This window comes from Mandrillus leucophaeus, unplaced genomic scaffold (assembly GCF_000951045.1).
Source record: "Mandrillus leucophaeus isolate KB7577 unplaced genomic scaffold, Mleu.le_1.0 Scaffold110, whole genome shotgun sequence".
NCBI classification, from domain to species: domain Eukaryota; kingdom Metazoa; phylum Chordata; class Mammalia; order Primates; family Cercopithecidae; genus Mandrillus; species Mandrillus leucophaeus.
Window position 1 is genome coordinate 1,870,070 of NW_012099210.1, and position 18,751 is coordinate 1,888,820.

Genomic DNA, 18,751 nt, shown 5'->3' on the forward strand with positions numbered 1-18,751 from the left:
TATTTCTGGGTTTTCTATTCTGAAAACTAAACTATTCAGAACTATAAATGTTAAACTATTCAGAAAATGAAATACTGTTTACGTATCTTTTGAATCTTTCTCATTTATTAATACTGTTCTGTTTTTCTGTCACCTACTTGTTCATTTATAAGAAGTGGTAACTAGGCTGGACGTGGTAGCTCACACCTATAATCCCAGCACTTTGGGAGGCTAAGGTGAGCAGACCACTTGAGTCTGGAGTTTAAGACCAGCCTGGGCTACACAGTGAGACCCCATCTCTACAAAAAAATACAAAAATTAGCCAGACTTGAGGCGCACACCTGTAGTCAAAGCTACTTAGGGGGCTTAGGCGGGAGAATTGCTTGAGCCGAGGAGGCGAAGGTTTCTGTAAGCTGAGATTGTGCCACTGCACCCCAGCCTGGCATCCTGGGCGACAGAGCAAGACCTTGTCTCCAAAAAAAACAACAAAACAAAAAAGGCCGGATGAGACTGGGAGCGATGGCTCACACCTGTAATCCTAGCACTTTGGGAGGCCAAGGCGGGTGGATCACGAGGACAGGAGATTGAGACCATCCTGGCTGACATGGTGAAACCCCATCTCTATTAAAAATACAAAAAATTAACTGGGTGTGGTGGCAGGCGCCTGTAGTCCCAGCTACTTGGGAGGCTGAGGCAGGAGAATGGCAAGAACCCAGGAGGCGGAGCATGCAGTGAACCGAGAGTGCACCACTGCACTCCAGCCTGGGCGATAGCGCAAGATCCGTCTCAATAAATAAATAAATAAATAAAAAAGTAAAGGCCGGACACGGTGGCTCACGCCTGTTATCCCAGCACTTGGGGAAGCTGAGGTGGGTGGATCACCTGAATTCAGGAGTTTGAGACCAGCCTGGCTAACATAGTGAAACCCATCTCTACTAAAAATCCAAAATTAACTGGGCGTGGTGGTGTACACCTGTAATCTCAGCTACTCGGGAGGCCGAGGCAGGAGAATCACTTGAACCTGGGAGGTGGAGGTTGCAGTGAGCCGAGATCGTGCCTTTGCACTCCAGCCTGGGCAACAAGAGCGAAACTCCGTCTCAAAAATAAAGAAAAAAAAGAGAGAGCAAGTGAGAGAGGGAGGGAGGAAGGGAGGGAGGAAGGGAGGGAGGGAGGAAGGAAGGAAATGGTAACTGTGTCCTCCAGAATCACCCAATACACCTAACTGATTTTGCATTATACAGTGCATGTTATACTACCAGCATGCCTAGGAATGATGTTAACTTATTTTTCCCACTATTCCTGTTTCACTTTCTTAGCAGTTGGATAAAGCCATTGAGTACATATACTCCAGTTATTTGGAAACACCTCATCTGTACTTTTGCATATTATAATAATAATTTAAAAACTATATACATACAGCATATGTACTACTTAACTAGTTTCTCAAATAACCCTATTTTTTATCCCAGAGTCCATTCTAAGTTTCTCACCATGGAGCTTCAATGCTCTTGACAGCAAGCATGCCATTTATACCAAGGACAGTATAGAAGAAATGCTGCATATTTTTTTATTACATCATCATAAAATGGTATGGGAATGGTAACACACTTAAAATATTTATCTTATATTTATGTTTGTAAGTCTTAACTTTAGCATGGCACATAAGCATGTTGGTGGTAATGGTTGATTGTTATCTTTGAAGCTGAGACCTCTGCACTTTTCAAATTTTTTTTTTTTTTTGAGACAGGGTCTTGTTCTGTTGCCCAGGCTGGAGTACAGTGGTACGATCACTACTCACTCTAGCCTGGACCTCCTGGGCGCAAGAGATCCTATCACCTCAGCCTTCCAAGTAGCTGGGACTACTGACTGACCTTTGTATTTTCTTTAGTGACAGGGTTTCGCTGTGTTGCCAAGGCTGGTCTTGACCTCCAGGGAGGTCAAGCAATCTGCTCACCTCAGCCTTCCAAAGTGCTGGGATTACAGGCGCAAGCCACCACACCTGGCCCAAAATTGAATTTTAATTCTGTTTTTAGAGGCTGTGTAACTCAGCACTTTTTTTGTTTGTTTGCATAGGATTAATTTTGCCTACATTTGTGGGAAAGCTTTTTCTTTTGCAGGGGCGGGGGGCGGATGTGATTATTTCATTGTTTTAAAGTCCATTTATTAAGGTATTTTTTAAACTTATGTTTATCACAAATAGTTACTTAAATGGAAAGTTTTGGCTGGGCGCAGCCGCTCACACCTATAATCCCAGCACTTTGGGAGGCTGAGGCGGACAGATTACTTGAGGTCAGGAGTTCAAGACCAACCTGGCCAACATGGTGAAATCCTATCTCTACTAAAACAAAATACAAAAATTAGATGGGTATGGTGGCAGAAGCCTATAATCCAAGCTACTTGGAAATCTGAGGCAGGGAGAATTGCTTGAACGCAGGAGGCAGAGGTTGTAGTAAGTAGAGATTGCGCCACTGCACTCCAGCCTGGGCTACAGAGCGAGACTCCATCTCAAAAAAAAACCCTCCAGCCTGGGCTACAGAGCGAGACTCCATCTCAAAAAAAGAAAGTTTTTTTTTTTTTTTTGAGATGGAGTCTCGCTCTGTAGCCCAGGCTGGAGTGCAGTGGCGCAATCTCGGCTCACTGCAAGCTCCGCCTCCTGGGTTCATGCCATTCTCCTGCCTCAGCCTCCCTCTCGAGTAGCTGGGACTACAGGCGCCTGCCACCACACCTAGCTAATTGTTTGTGTTTTTAGTAGAGATGAGGTTTCACTGTGTTAGCCAGGATGGTCTCGATCTCCTGACCTCGTGATCTGCCTGCCTTGACCTCCCAAAGTTCTGGGATTACAGGTGTGAGCCACCGCACCCGGCCAAAAGAAAGAAAGTTTTAAACATATTTTTGCATATTGGGGTCCTAAGATAGGAATGAAAATGTGAAAAACCATTTTAATGAATATATGATTTCCTTGTAAGCCCTGGAACAGTCTTATAAGCATAATGATATGACTGTTTTGCATTAGGCTTCACTTTCTTGTGTTAATAACCAAATACTTTCCGGATCCATCTATTTCATTATTACCGATAATAATACAAATTAAAGAACTATTAAAATAAAAATTTTTTTGTAAAGTTTTATGTCAAGACTTTAATGGGATGTATTAATAAGTCATTAATTAAATGGTAGCATTAAAAATTAATTGGGCAGATGAAAATCTGTCTTTTCAAAGTCTGGGTAAAGAGTTTTTAAGTTAAATTTTAATAATTCTTGATAATATCCAGAAATGAAAATAGCTAGTGTTTACTCTTGTCTGTGCTTAGAAGAAAGCTACATAGACATGATTAGCATTAATTCTGATTGGAAGAAAAATGTATAGAAAGAACTAAAAATATGATAACACTTTGCTTTTTAATCAGCCAAAATGAGAGGAAAACAACTCTTACACATTGAATAGAAGCTTTTACATCTTGCTTAGAAGTTTTTGGATTTTGCTAGCAGAACCAACTGTAGAATTTAAACTTTGTCAGAACAAAATTAGCACAGATACGTAGTGAAAAAAATCTACAAAAATTAAGGTAGATGTGGATATAAAATATAAAATGGCCGGGCACAGTGGCTCATGTCTGTAATTCCAGCACTTTGGGAGGCTGAGGCAGGCAATCACCTGAGGTCAGGAGTTCAAGACCAGCCTGGCCAACATGGTGAAACTCTTTCTCTACTAAAAATACAAAAATTAGCTGGGCATGGTGGTGTGCGCCTGTAGTCCTTCCTACTCAGGAGGTTAAGGCAGGAGAATTACTGGAACTTGGGAGGTGGAGGTTGCAGTGAGCCAAGATCATGCCACTGCACTCCATCCTAGGCGACAGAGCAAGACTCTGTTTCAAAAAATATATACATATAAAATACATAATGTATTATAAAATATATTGTGTTATAAAAATATACAATATACAACATTAAAATATATTATAAAATGTATATTATGTATTATATATACATAAATAAGACTAAAATATGAAGTCAAATTTTAAAACTACAAATACGACTATTAAAAAATACATCATACATTTTTAATTAGTTGTAACAGAACATTTCCCTCTTCCCTGAATTTTTTAAAGTTTGAATTTAGCATCCATCAATCCATAGAGATGAGTAAGTTTCCTCTATTTAAAAAAAAGAAATGATATAGATCCTCAATGCTTAAGAATGAAACTATATACTCCTATTAAAAATCAAGAAATACATTAGAGTAGCCTTCATTATTATTTACAGAAATTAATGAGAAGAGGAAAAATAAAAAAAAGAACAGATTCTGTTTGTATCTATAACACTTTGTTTTAAAATTCTTGCTTGAAATCGTATGTATAAATTGTATTTTACAATAAATGTGTCTTTTTAGTGACATTTATGTTTCATTTACAGAATATATTAAAACTTTTTTTATTGCCATTGATTAGAAATAAATTTTATTCTGTAGTTTTTATGGGAGACCAAGCATTCTTCTATTTAGTACAGTAAAATTAAGTTTTGTAATATTTTTCTTTAATGAAAAATGTGTTTGCCAATTAAATTTGCTCTAATGTTAAGCATGATTAAATCACATATTTAATCTATGTAACAACTAGGAATTTAATATAAATTTTACTTGAACATCTTTCTCTCATAAAAACGAGATATCACTTTATGAAATTGAGAAATTATTTGTCTTGCCCATTAGTGTAAAAAGATTCTGCTAAATGGAACTTAAGTTAGATAGAATTCATCTGCGTGTTCCACATCCTTGGATTCAACCAGCCACCTATCAATAAATATTCGAGGAAAAAAACAAGAAGAAACGACAATATAGGGCAGGACATGGTGGCTCATGCCTGTAATCCCAACACTTTGGGTGGGCGGATCACGAGGTCAGGAGTTCGAGACCAGTCTGGCCAATATGGTGAAACCCCCTCTCTACAAAAAAATATGAAAGTCAGCCGGGCATGGTGGCGTATGCCTGTAGTCCCAGCTACTTGAGAGGCTGAGGCAGAGGAATCACTGGAACCCTGGAGGCGGAGGTTGCAGTGAGCTCAGATCACGCCACTGCACTCCTGTCTGGGCGATCGGGGCAAAACTGTATATCAAAAACAAACAAACAAAAAACAGTAATAAAAAAATACAAATTAAGGAACAGTATAACAATTTTTACGTAGCATTTACATTGTATTAGATATTATAAGTAATCTAGAGATGATTTAAAGTATACAGGAGGATTATGTAGGTTATATGAAATAGTACACCATTTTATATAGGGGACTTGAGCATTCATAGATTTTGATATCCACTGGAGGTCGTGGAACTACTTCCCCCCTATAATAAGGAACAACTGAAATTGTTTTGTAAATTCTAAGTCTGCTATTAGTGAAGTTCTGTGGTCTGAATGTCCTCCATAATTCTTAAATAGTATTATAATACTACCAATGCGATAGTTAAGAGCTGGAGCACTTGTGAGGTGATTGAGTCATAAGGGCAGAGCCTTCATGGATGGGATTAGGGCCCTTGAAAAAGGGCTTGAGGGGAGTGGGTTCACTGTCTTTTCTGTCATGTTAGGAGACAACATTCCTCCTCTCTAGAGGAAGCAGCAATAAAATGCTGTCTTGAAAGCAGAGAGTAGCTCTCACCAGATACCAGTCCAACTGGCACCTTGATGTTGGACTTGCCAGACTCCAGAACGTTGCAGATAAGCAGCATAGATAAAATTCTAGGAGTTGTGAGTTGATAAAATTCATTGTAATTAAGAGTGAATAAAATATATTGTAGGTTTTGTGGATGTGGCTTTACAACTGGGCCCAGAAAAGGATGCGATTCAGATGGGTAGAAAGAAGTAAGAAGCAACATTAGGAGTGACTGATTAATCAAAGTGCTGAGGCAAAATATTAAACAGCATTTTTCCACTGATTTATTGTAAGCTCTGTGAAGAATAAACTTTGAAAATTCATTTTGTTTCTAACCCCAGCTCTTTTTTTTTTTCCTTTGAGAGACAGGGTCTTGCTCTGTCACCTAGGCTGGAGTCCAGTGGTGTGATCATAGTTCACTGCAACCTCAAACTCCTGGACTCGAGTGATCCTCCTAACTCAGCTTCCCAAGTACCTAGGACTACAGGCGTGCACCACCACACTCAGCTCATTTTTTAGAAAAAGATGGGTCTCACTGTGTTGCCCAGGCTTGTCTCAAACTCCTGGCCTAAAGCAGTCCTCTCATCTTGGCCTCCCCAAGTGTTGGGATTATAAGTTTGAGCCACTGTGCCTGACCCTGGAGCTTTTAAATAAGTGTTGATATGATTGGACCAACCTAAATATTGATTTTCTATACAATCCAAAAACTTCCAAGGAAAGTATATCACAATTTTACAAGGGAGGTTGAGACTGTCCTCAGTTGTATGTTCTCAGCCCCACTGAGGATACTGGGTATGTCTGCTACTACCCTATATTCCTTGCTCTGTTACCACATGCTACTTCTGATATCCAGGATTACCAGAAGACAGTTCTTGCAAGCTATAGGCACTCAATAAATGTTGAAGTAATGAGCAGACACGTTGCTGTAGTTTTTTGTGTTTTAAATTGCTTAAAGAAGTGAAGTAGTAATTATCTGGTACTAATATGTTTTGGACAGATAGAGTAAATATTGTTTTGTTGCTAAAAAAATCTTCAGTTCAAGTTACTATTCAATTATGTAAGAAATATTTATAACTATTAGAAATTTAAAAATTATTATTGCTTTGGTTAAAATTATAAAATGAATAGTCAGATTTTTTACTCCTAAGAAGCATTGAGAAAAAAGCTTTGATTTAGGGGATTATTAAAGTCAGCTCACTATTTTATAAAAATATGATGAGAAGGGCTAAACATTCTTAATACATGAAGTAGCAGTACATATTAAAATATTTTTGTATTGAGAAAAACTAGGCAGTTTGCAATACTATATAATATATAGTACTTACTAGAAAGGGCTAAATATTCTCTTCTTTTTTTTTTTTTTTTTTGTGGGAAGGTGGGGGACAGGGTCTCGCTCTGTTGCCCAGGCTAGAGTGCAATGGTGCAGTCACAGCTCACTGCAGCCTCAAACTCCTGGGCTCAAGTCATCTGAGTAACTGGGACCATAGGTGCACTCTACCATGCCCAGCTAATTTTTTATTTTTTTTTGTAGAGATGGGGTCTTGCTATATTGCCCCAACTGGTCTCAAACTCATGGACTCAAGCAATCCTCCCCCCTCAGCATCCCAAAGTGTTAGGATTACAGGCATGAGCCACTATGCTTGGCCTAGTAAAATATTTTTATACTAAGTAGAGAGAGATTTGTGGAAAACTCTTAAACTTATAAGGTACTGCAACGAAACTTCTAGCATTGGTGATTAGCATGCTAATATGTACTGGGCAAATTTATAATTGTTAGTAATTTGCAATGGAGTCTTTTCATTCTGATACTCAAAGTATTTTACAAACACTAAACCTTTCAAAATCTCTCTAATAATAGGTATTGTTAAATTAATTACATATTTCATATGAAAAAACAAAAGCTGAGGGAGGCAAAGTTACTTACCTAATAAGATCACATAGTATTTAACTGATGGAACCTGAGTAGTTCCAAATTTCCATTACTCAACTTTAACCCCCATATAAAATAAAATCAGTGTAATGCTAAGAAATGCTATTGTACCTCCAAGAATAAACTTGACAATAAAAATATTGTCATGACAGTTTAAAGAGATGTCTTTATTAAAATGAGTATTCCAAGGTAAAATCCTCTAAGTATAAACATATGTAAGATATTTATATTTAAGAAGTTAGTGATTTCATTCAATATTTGTTTTTAATATCATGATCATTAAGTTACATAGATTCTCTTCTGGTAAGCAAAGTGCAAAAAAAGCCAAAATTGCTATAGACCGTGATTCAAATACTCTTTTCATATAGCCAGGGTGATAAACTACTTATTTATTGAAATTGACTGTTTAAATATAAAAATGATTGTCCTAGTGGAGAGAGCCCCTAAACAAAAGCAAGTAGCTCGTTTTGCATAAAAGACTTTTACATTATTTTGTATTTTAGTGAACAGTATTTTTTTCTGTTGTAATTTCTGATATCACATGATTTATGAATTATTTGTTATGGTAGGAGTATAGTATCTTTTGGAAGAATTTATCTTAGTATATATTAACCAATGAGTCAATTAAGATTAGCCAATTTCAATATTATCCTTAAGCAGGTATTACCATTGCAATACTAGAATAGACATATCCCAGACCATTAAAAACCTGATAATTCTTTATCCAGAAAAAACAAGCAGACAAAATATTTACAAAACTATTAAAAGATTGACTGGGGAACTAAAGTAATGGCAAATGCGTTACTCGGAAAATCCTCACACATCCTCCGAAAAACTATAAAGATGAACACATGAAACTACACATAACCAGGCTGGACACAGTGACTCACACCTGTAATCCCAGCACTTTGGGAGGCCGAGGTGAGTGGATCACCTGAGGTCAGGAGTTCAAGACCAGCCTGACCGATATGGTGAAATCCTGTCTCTACAAAAATACAACAATTAGCCAAGCGTGGTGGCATGCGCCTGTAGTCACAGCTACTTGGGAGACTGAGGCAGGAGAATCACTTGAACCTGGGAGGCAGAGGTTGCAGTGAGCCGAGATGGCGCCACTGCACTCCCGCCTGGGTGACAGAGCAAGACTCCGTCTCAAAAAAAAAAAACTACACATAACCATATGTTAATATTAGAAGGCAGAGAATGTTCCAACTTCAAATTATGTGTAAGTAGAAAAATACATACTAAATCCTAGCCAGCCATTATTCATGCCTTTGTGCAAGCTGTGGTGGAAAGCAAGGGTGATCTGGGAAAAACTGCAGAGGAGAAGAAAGAGGCTAGTGACAGGCTTAAGATATTCATCTAAAGACATTTCCAGAAGAATTTCCTCCTAAGAAATACTGATAGATCAGAGGAGACTACAGGGAAGGGACTTACAAGTATATATGGGCTCAAAAAGGTAGTTTTGGAAAGGCACTCATTAGGGGAGAAGAGGGTAAAAAAGGAAGGGTTAAACTGAAAACTAAACAGTTAAGAAAAATAGAAGGGGCCGGGCGCGGTGGCTCAAGCCTGTAATCCCAGCACTTTGGGAGGCCGAGACGGGTGGATCACGAGGTCAGGAGATCGAGACCATCCTGGCTAACACGGTGAAACCCCGTCTCTACTAAAAAATACTAGCCAGGCGATGTGGCGGGCGCCTGTAGTCCCAGCTACTCAGGAGGCTGAGGCAGGAGAATGGCGTAAACCCGGGAGGCGGAGTTTGCAGTGAGCTGAGATCAGGCCACTGCACTCCAGCCTGGGCGACAGAGCGAGACTCTGTCTCAAAAAAAAAAAAAAAAAAGAAAAAGAAAGAAAAAGAAAAATAGAAGGGGAAAATTTAGGATCCTGCAAGACAGAAAAATATTTTTTAATTGGAGGACAAATCTCACACTGCCTTGCCCCCAAATCCAACTAATAAAGAAACCATACTTTACTAAAAGCAGAAGTCATTTTTGAACTAGGAATCTTGTAAACTACTTCAAACAGCCAGTCCTGTTCACAGAAAAGAAGTGACAGGATCTTTAACTATATAAATAATTTTGAAAGAAAATAGAAAATGAAGGTAAAATAATAGGAAATGATGTTCATTTACTGAAAATACCTATAACCCCCTCCTAAGAAACACAGGCATAAAAATAGATATATAGGCTAGGTGTAGTGGCTCACACTTGTAATCCCAGCACTTTGGGAGGCCGAGGCTGGGTGATCGCTTGAGGTCAAGAGTTCAAGACCAGTCTGACCAACATGATGAAACCCTGTCTCTACTAAAACAAACAAAAACAAAAAACTCAGCCAGGCATGGTGGCATGTGTGTCTGTATTCCTAGCTACTCAGGAGGCTGTGACAGGAGAATCACTTAAACCCAGGAGGCAGAGGTTGCAATGAGCCAAGATCACGCCACTGCATTCCACCCTGGGCAACAGAGTGAGACTCTATCTCAAATAAAATTTAAAAAAAAATAGATATATAGATCAATGGAATAGAACTGAGACTTTATAACTAGACCCTTATATTTCTGGTCAATTCATTTTCTTCAAGAATGCCAAGATAATTCAATGGGGGAAGAAAAACCTCTCTCACAAATGATGCTGGGATAAATGGAAATTGACATGCAGAGAATGAAGTTGGACCGCTACCTCACACCATGCACAAAAATTCATTTAAAATGGATTAAAGATCTAGCTTTAAGTACTAAAACTGTACAACTTGTAGAAAAAATTGTTATGTGAATATTACATGTAAGTATTCTTGACCTACTAGTGGTTTTTTTTAAAGATATGACACCTTCAAGTATAAGCAACCAAAGAAAGCTAGATAAATTGGACCTCATAAACTAAAACAAACAAAAACCTTTTGCTTCAAAAGATACCATCAAGCAAGTGAAAAGACAACACACAGAATGTGAGAAAAAGGTTGTAAATCCTATATATGACAAGGCACCTGTATCCAGAATAAAGAACCTCTTAAAACTCAACAATAAAAACACAAATAATCTAATTGTAAAATAGGTTACAATTATTGTAAAATTGGCAGAGGATTTAAATAGGTATTTTTCTAAAGAAGATATAAAAATAGCCAATAAATGCATAAAAAATAGACAATAAATGTATGCTCAGCCTCCGCAGTCATTAGGGAAATGCAAATCAAAACCACAGGGGAAGTATTTCTTCACACACACTAGTATGGCTACAATAAAAAAGTTAGTAACAAATGTTGATGAGGATGTAGAAAATTGGTACCTTCATATATTGTTGGTAGGAATGTAAAATGGCACGGCTGTTTCAGAAAGCAGTTTAGCAGTCCTCAGAAGTTTAATTATAGTTACCATATGACTCAGCAATATCATTACTAAGTATATACTAAGGAGGACTGAAAACACATGTCACACAAAACCCTATACACAAATGTTCATTCATATCATAATAGCCAAAATGTGGAAACAACCCAAATGTGCAACAATGGATAAATGGATAAACAAAATGTGGTATATCCATCCAGTGGAATATTATTTAGCCTTAAAAAGGAATGAAGTTCTGCTGCATGGTGCAGCATGGATGAACCTTGAAAACATTGTCATTAGATATGGGAGCCAAACATAGAGGGTCACATATTGTATTATTCCATTTATATCAATGTCCAGAATAGGCAAATCCATAGAGTTAGAAAACAGATAAGTGGTTCCCAGGTACTGGGAAAAGCAAGAGGTAGAAGTGACTGCTAACGAGTATAGAGTTTTTTTTTGAGGTGATGAAAATATACTGCAACTAGATACTGGTGTTTGTTTTATGAAGTTGTGAATATACTAAAAGCCACTGGATTATATATTTTATGTATTTGTTTGCTAGGACTGTCATAACAAATAATACTACAGGCTGGTGGCTTGAGCAACAGAAACGTATTTTCTCACCGTATGGAGTCAAGAAGTCCACAGTCAAAATGTCTCAAGGGTTGTTTTCATTCTCAGACCTCTTTCTTGGCTTGTAGATGGCTAACTTCCCTGTGGCCTCACATGGTCACCCCTTGGTCTGTGTGTTGTCTGTGTCCTAACCTCCTTGTATAAGGACACCAGTCATATTGAATTAGGGCCACATACATGACATTTTACCTTACTTGTCTATTTAAAGGTCCCGTCTCCAAATACAATCACATTCTGAGGTAGTGGAGGTGTTAGGACTTCTACACATGAATTTAGTTGGGGAGGGAGACACAACACTTTAAAACACATGGGTGAATTTTATGATATGTAAATTATGCCTCAATTTTGAAAAATATAAGAACCTACTTTTCTTTCCAAATAAATTTGAAAACTTAAATGAAAAAGTCACTTTCAGCCAGGCACAGTAGTACACACCTGTAAGTCCCAGTTACTCAAGAGGTTGAGGAAGGAGGACTGCTTGAGAACAGGAGTTTGAGGCTGTGCCTGTGAATAGTGACGGTACTCCAGCCTGGGCAACATAGTGAGACCCCATCTCTTAAAAAAAAAAAAAAAGATGGCCAGGTGCAATGATTCACACTTTGAGAAGTGGAGGTGCGAGGATCCCTTGAATCTAGGATTTTTGAGACCAGCCTGGGCAACATAGTGAGACCCTGTCTCTACAAAAAATGAAAACTTAGGTATGGTGGCACATGTCTATGGTCCCAGCTACTTGGGAGACTCAGATGGGAGGATCGCTTGAGCCTAGGAGATGGAGACTGCAGTGAGCCATGATCTCACTATTGCCCTTAGCCTGGGAGGCAGAGTGAGACCTTGTCTTAAAAAAAAAAAAAAGTTTATTTTTAAGGCAAATATATTTCATCAAAATTGGCCACATTTGAGAAAGTTCAATTTCTGTAGAAGAAATAGAAAAGAATATGAAGGATCCACCTCATTAAAAAGCAGCAGTCCCAGATGGTTTTGTAGAGATAATCTATGAAACACTCAAAGATAGTCTCAGTGTTCCATAAACTGGTGCAGAGCCTTGAATGTGGATAATACCAATTCCTAAAGACAGCACAAAAAGGAAAAAAAAATTATAAACCAGTATCAATTGTATATATTCATACCAAGTACTAAATAAAATATTAGCAAACAAATTCCGATATCATATATTAGGAAAATAAGCTGGGCATGGTGGCTTACACCTATAAACCCAGTGCTTTTGGAGGTCAACACAGGAGGATCACTTGAAGCCAGGAGTTCAAGACCAGTGACACCCTGTGTCTATGAAAAAATTTAAAAATTAACCGGCATGGTGGCATGTACCTGTAGTCCTAGCTACCTGGGAAGCTGAGAAAGGACGGTGGCTTGAGCCAAGGAGTTAAAGGCTGTGAGCTGTTGTACTCTGTAGTGCTACTGAGCTGTAGTACCATTGTACTACAACCTTGGTGACAGAATGAAACTCTGTCTCTAAAATAAAATAACACATTATGACCATATGGGATTTACAGTTGACCCTTGAGCAAAACAAGTTTGAACTGCACAGGTCCATTTATATGTAGTTTTTTTTTTTGTTTTTTAATTTTTTATTTTAAAGAGACAGGTCTCACTATGTTGCCCAGACTGGTCTTGAACTCCTATCCTCAAGTGATCCTCCAGCCTCAGCCTCCTGAATGACTGCGATTGCAGGTGTGTGCTGCCATGCCCAGATTCTACAGACTTGTTTCAATAAATATATTGGAATAATTTCTGAAGATTTGTGACAATTTGAAAAAACTTGCAGATGAACCACATAGCCTAGAAATATTGAAAAAAATTAAGAAGCCAGGCATGGGGGCTCATGCCTGTAATCCCAGCACTTTGGGAGACCGAGGTGGGCAGATCACCTGAAGTCAGAAGTTCAAGACCAGCCTGGCCAACATGGTGAAACCCCCACCTCTACTAAAAATACAAAGAATTAGCAGGGTGTGGTACTCTGCATGCCTGTAATCCCAGCTACTTGGGAGGCTGAGGCAGGAGAATCACTTGAACCTGGAAGTTGGAGGTTACAGTGAGCTGAGATTGTGCCACTGCATTCTAGCCTGGGCAACAGAGTAAGACTCCGTCTCAAAAAGAAAAAAAAAATTAAGAAAAAGATATATCATGAATGCATGAAATATATGTAGATACTAGTCTGTTTTATCATTTAATACCATAAAATATACACGAATGTGATATAAAAAGTTAAAATTTATCAAAACTTACACATATAAACAGTTCATACATAGCATCATTCACAGTGGAGAGAAATGTAAGCAAGCAGAATGATGCAGTATTAATAACTGCATAAAGTTAATTGTAGCACATGTACTGCTGTAGTAATTTTGCAGCTGCCTCATATTGCTATTGTGGTGAGTTCAAGTGTTCATAGTATATGCTTAAAAGGCCTTATGATACTTATCATCTCCAGATGAGCAGTTCATCTCTTCAGTAAATGGCATTGTATCACAGTAAAAAGTGATCTTTTGCAGTTCTTATGTATTCTTTATCCTGTTTAGTGTAATACCGTAAACCATGAGTAACACTATAGGATCCATACAAGGTGCTACTGGTGATGCTGGAGTTGCTACCAAGAAGCAGTGAAGTCATGACATTACAATAAAAAGTCGAAATGCTTGAGATGTACTATAGATTGAGGTGTGCTGCTACAGATGCCTTTTTTTCCATTTCAGTTGGACAATTCTGTAAACAATCTTGTAAACAGATGACATAAACTTACAGTATCAGTAAATACAGTACAATACTATAAATGTATTTTCTTTCCCGTATTTTCTTAATAACCTTTTCTCTAGCCTACTTTATTGTAAGAATACAGTATTGTATGTAACATACAAAATATGTGTTAATTGACTATGTTATAGGTAAGGCATCTCAGTAGGCAATTAGTAGTTAAGTTTTTGGGGAGTCAAAAGTTATGTGCAGATTTTCACCTGAGTGGGGAGTCAGCACCCCTGCCCCGACATTGTTCAAGGGTCAGCTGTTTTCCAAAAACACAAGATTGTTTCAATATTGGGGAATCCATTAATATACTATATTAATACATATAGGGATTAATCATATAATTATCTCCGTAGATGCTGCAAAAACCTTTAACAAAAATCAACATCTTCTGATAAAAGCACTTAAGAAAATAGGAATTGATGGGTATTTTCTTAACATGATAAATATATATATACACCTTATATGTATGGGTACACACACACACACACACACACACACACACACACACACACCCCCTTAGTCTTAAAGTCATCATAATGGAAAACGCCAAGGGCATTTTTACTAGTACCATCAGGAGCAAGGCAAGGATATCTAGTAACTACACTGTTATTCATCACATTACTGGGGATATTAGCCAGTACAGTTAAAGAAGAGGAATCAGTAGAGGCATAACAGAAGAGAAGAAATAAAACTATCTCTGTTTGCAGATGATAAGATAGTATATCTGGAAAACTCTAGAGCAAGGGTTAGCAAACTGAGAGCCAAATTTAGCCATATATACTTGGTTTTGTATTGCCTCTGTCATCTTTTGCACTACACCAGCAGAGTGGAACAGTTGGGATAAGAACTTTTTGGCATACAAAAATGAAATATTTACAGTCTGGTGTTTTTACTGAAAAGATACAGTGTGTGGACTTCTGCACTAGAAAATCAATGATAAAACTAACTCAAATAATTAAAAAATCACTAACTAGTAGGCTATAAAATTAGCGTTCGGAAATTAATATTTTGTATGTATATAAATAACTATCAGTTAGAAAATAGAGTGGTAAGGGATACTCCAATTAAATAACAACGAAGAAGATAAAATACTTAGGAATAAATGTAACCAGAAGTATGTAAAAGCTATTTGAGAAAAGCTTTAAAATACTTGTGAAAGACAATCTCAATAAAAATTCCAGCATGGCCTTTTGGCTCTATGAGCAGCACCACCGCAGTTGGCAAGAACAAGCGCCTTATGAAAGGTGGCAGAAGGGAGTCAAGGAGAAAGTGGTTGATCCATTTTCTAAGAAAGATTGATATAATGTGAAAATACCTGCTATGTTCAATATAAGAAATGTTGGAAAGACGCTAGTCACCAGGATCCAAGGAACCAAAACTGTATCTGATGGCCTCAAGGTTCATGTTTTTGAAGTGAGTCTTGCTGATTTGCAGAATGATGAAGTCGCATTTAGAAAAATTCACACTGATTACTGAAGATGTTCAGGGCAAAAACTGCCCAACTTCCATGTCATGGATCTTACTTGTAACAAAATGTATTCTGTGGTCAAAAAATGGCAGACAGTGATTGAAGCTCCTGTTCATGTCAAGACTACTGATGGTTACTTGGCTTCATCTGTTCTGTGTTGACTTTACTAAAAAACACAACAATCAGATACGGATGGCCTCTTAGGCTCAGCACCAGCAAGTCTGCCAAATCTGGAAGAAGATGATGGAAATCATGACCCAAGAGGTGCAGACAAATGACTTGAAAGAAGTGATCAATAAATTGATTCCAGACAACATTGGAAAAGACATAGAAAATCCTTGCCAATCTATTTTATCCTCTCCATGATGTCTTCATTAGAAAAGTAAAAAAGCTAGCCGGGAACAGTGGCTCATGCCTCTAATCCCAACACTTTGGGAAACTGAGGTGGGCAGGTAATTTGAGGTCAGGAATTTGAGACCAGCCTGGCCAACATGGTGAAACCCCATCTCTACTAAAAATACAAAGAAATAAGCTGGGCGTGATGGTGTGCACCTGTAATCCCAACTACTCAGGAGACTGAGGCAGGAGGATCACTTGAACCTGGGAGGCAGAGGTTGCAGTGAGCCAAGATCATTCCACTGCACTCTAGCCTGGGAGACAAGAGTGAGACTCCATTTAAAAAAAAAAAAAAAGAAGAAGAAAAGTAAAAATGCTGAAGAAGCCCAAGTTTGAATTGAGAAAACTCGTGGAGCTTCATGGTGAAGGTAGTAGTTCAGGAAAAGCCACTGGGGATGAGACAGATGCTAAAGTTGAACGAGCTGATGGATATGAACCACCAGTCCAAGAATCTGTTTAAAGTTCAGACTTACAATAGTGCCAAATAAAAAGTCCTATTTGTGAGAAAAATACATGCTTTTTTATGGAGCTGGACAAGTAGATGTAGAATGGAATTCTAGTCAGAAATTGTTTCAGGCAAAAATCAGCAGTGTATTTTACAGTATTTTGTGAAGAGTTGATTACAAGGAGCATGTTTTTACATGCTCAGAATATCTCCCCACAAGATAGTAATCAAGAATGGAAAAAATAGCAACTATACAATGGACATGCATGACATATACCACCTTTACGAAGTTGCAAAAGTTAACACTAACAGTAGTGGAACCAATAGCATGCATGTTGACAGGATGCACAAAGAAGAGCACATCACTTCTGCTGTATTACTGCAAAAATGCATAACCTGAACATAAACATGAAGAACCATCAGTAAAGCCCAAATTGAGAGACATTTCACAAAATAAATAGTTTGTATTTTCAAAAATGTCAAGGTCATGAAAAACAAAGACTGAAGAATGCATTCCAGATCCAAGAAGTCCAAAGAGGTATGACCTTTAAAAATAATGTATGACCCTCGATTGGATCATGGGCTAGGATGGAAACAATTTTTATTTTATATTACTCTTTTATCATATTTTTGTTATAAAGTACATTAGTGAAACAAATGGTGAAATGTGAAGGTCTGTATTGGATAGTATTGTATTAATGCTCATTTCCTTATTTTGATAAATGTACTTTTAACAGAAATATACATTGAAATATTCAGGTGTAAAAGGGAATGATGAGAAATATCTTTATAAAGGGAGCAGAAAGAGACTGATAAGGTAAATGTGGTAAAATGTTAAGTTTGGGGAATCTGAGTAACATGTATATGGAACTTCTTTGTACTTTTTAAAAAATGAATGTCTGGGCTGGACCTGGTGTCTCATGCTTGTAGTTCCAGCACTTTGGGAAGCTGCTTGAGCTTAGGAGTTCAAGGCAAGCCTGGGCAACATAACAAGACCTCATCTCTACTAAAAATTAAAAAAAAAAAAACTAGCTGGGCATGGTGGCACATGCCTGTAGTCCCAGCTAGGAAAGCTGAGGTGGGAGGATTGCTTGAGTCAGGGAGATCAAGGTGGCAATGAACTATGATCTCACATTGACTTTCAGCCTGGGTGACAGAGCAAGATTCTGCCTTAAAAAACAATAATAAAAAATAAACTTTTACTTTAGAATAATTTAAGATATGTAAAAGTAGATAAAGAAAAAAATTTGTCACAACGTTTCTGATACCAAATGTGTCAATTTTCCACGCCAAGCAATTCTCCAGTTTACTGTGGACACCAGTGCAATTTAATTTGATTCTGATACTATCTACCTAGGGTTAGCATCAGACCCCACAGGCTAAGTAAGGCCTTAGTCCTACAAGACTGTCTCAATCCCAGCTTCAGACACCAGTCAAAATCCCAGGTCTCCAGTACTTCTAACTTGACTACAAATTGGGAGTTCCCATAACCTCTGCCTCATGTTCAGCAATTTATTATAATAGCTTACAGAACTCAGGGAAACACTTTACTATTACCAGTTTATTATAAAGGATACAAATGCACAAATAGATAAAAAGGCATATAGGGTGAGGTCTGGAAGGGTCTGAGTACAGGAGCTTCTGTCTCCATGGAGCTTTGGACACATCCTGCCTCCTGGCATGTTAATGCATTCAACCTGGAAGCTCTCTGAACCTGTTAGATTAAGGTTTTCATGAAGGTTCCATTACAGAGATGTGATTGATTAAATCATTGGCCATTGGTGATTGACTACAGTCTCCACCCTTTCTTCCCTCCCCCAGAGGTCTGGGGGAAAGATTGAATGTTTGAACCATCTGATCACATGGTTGGTTGCCCTGGCAACCAGCCTCTGTCTTGAGGCTTTTCACCTTAGTAGCATAAATTCAGGTATGGTTGAAAGGAGCTTGGTATGAATAGCAAAACATTCTCCTCCACCTCATTATTACTCAAGAAGCTTCCAGAGTTTTATAAAGTTTGTTCCAGGAACTGGGGACAAAAACCAAATACTCTATTTATCACAGTCGAAAAAAATAGTGCAGTGAGTTATTATATAATACAACCTCAGTTTCAGTTTCCTCTAATGTTAATATTTTCAATTACTGTAGTACTTTTTTTTTTCTTTTTTTTTTTTTTTTTGGA

At 37.9% G+C, this 18,751-nt stretch overlaps 1 protein-coding gene and 1 pseudogene across 1 annotated transcript in view; both read left to right on the plus strand.

The window, feature by feature from the left end:
• Window positions 1–18,751, plus strand: part of BAZ2B (bromodomain adjacent to zinc finger domain, 2B) — a 423,086-nt gene that overhangs the window by 6,579 nt on the left and 397,756 nt on the right. The window lies entirely within an intron of this gene.
• On the plus strand, window positions 15,462–16,631 carry LOC105548143 (annotated as a pseudogene).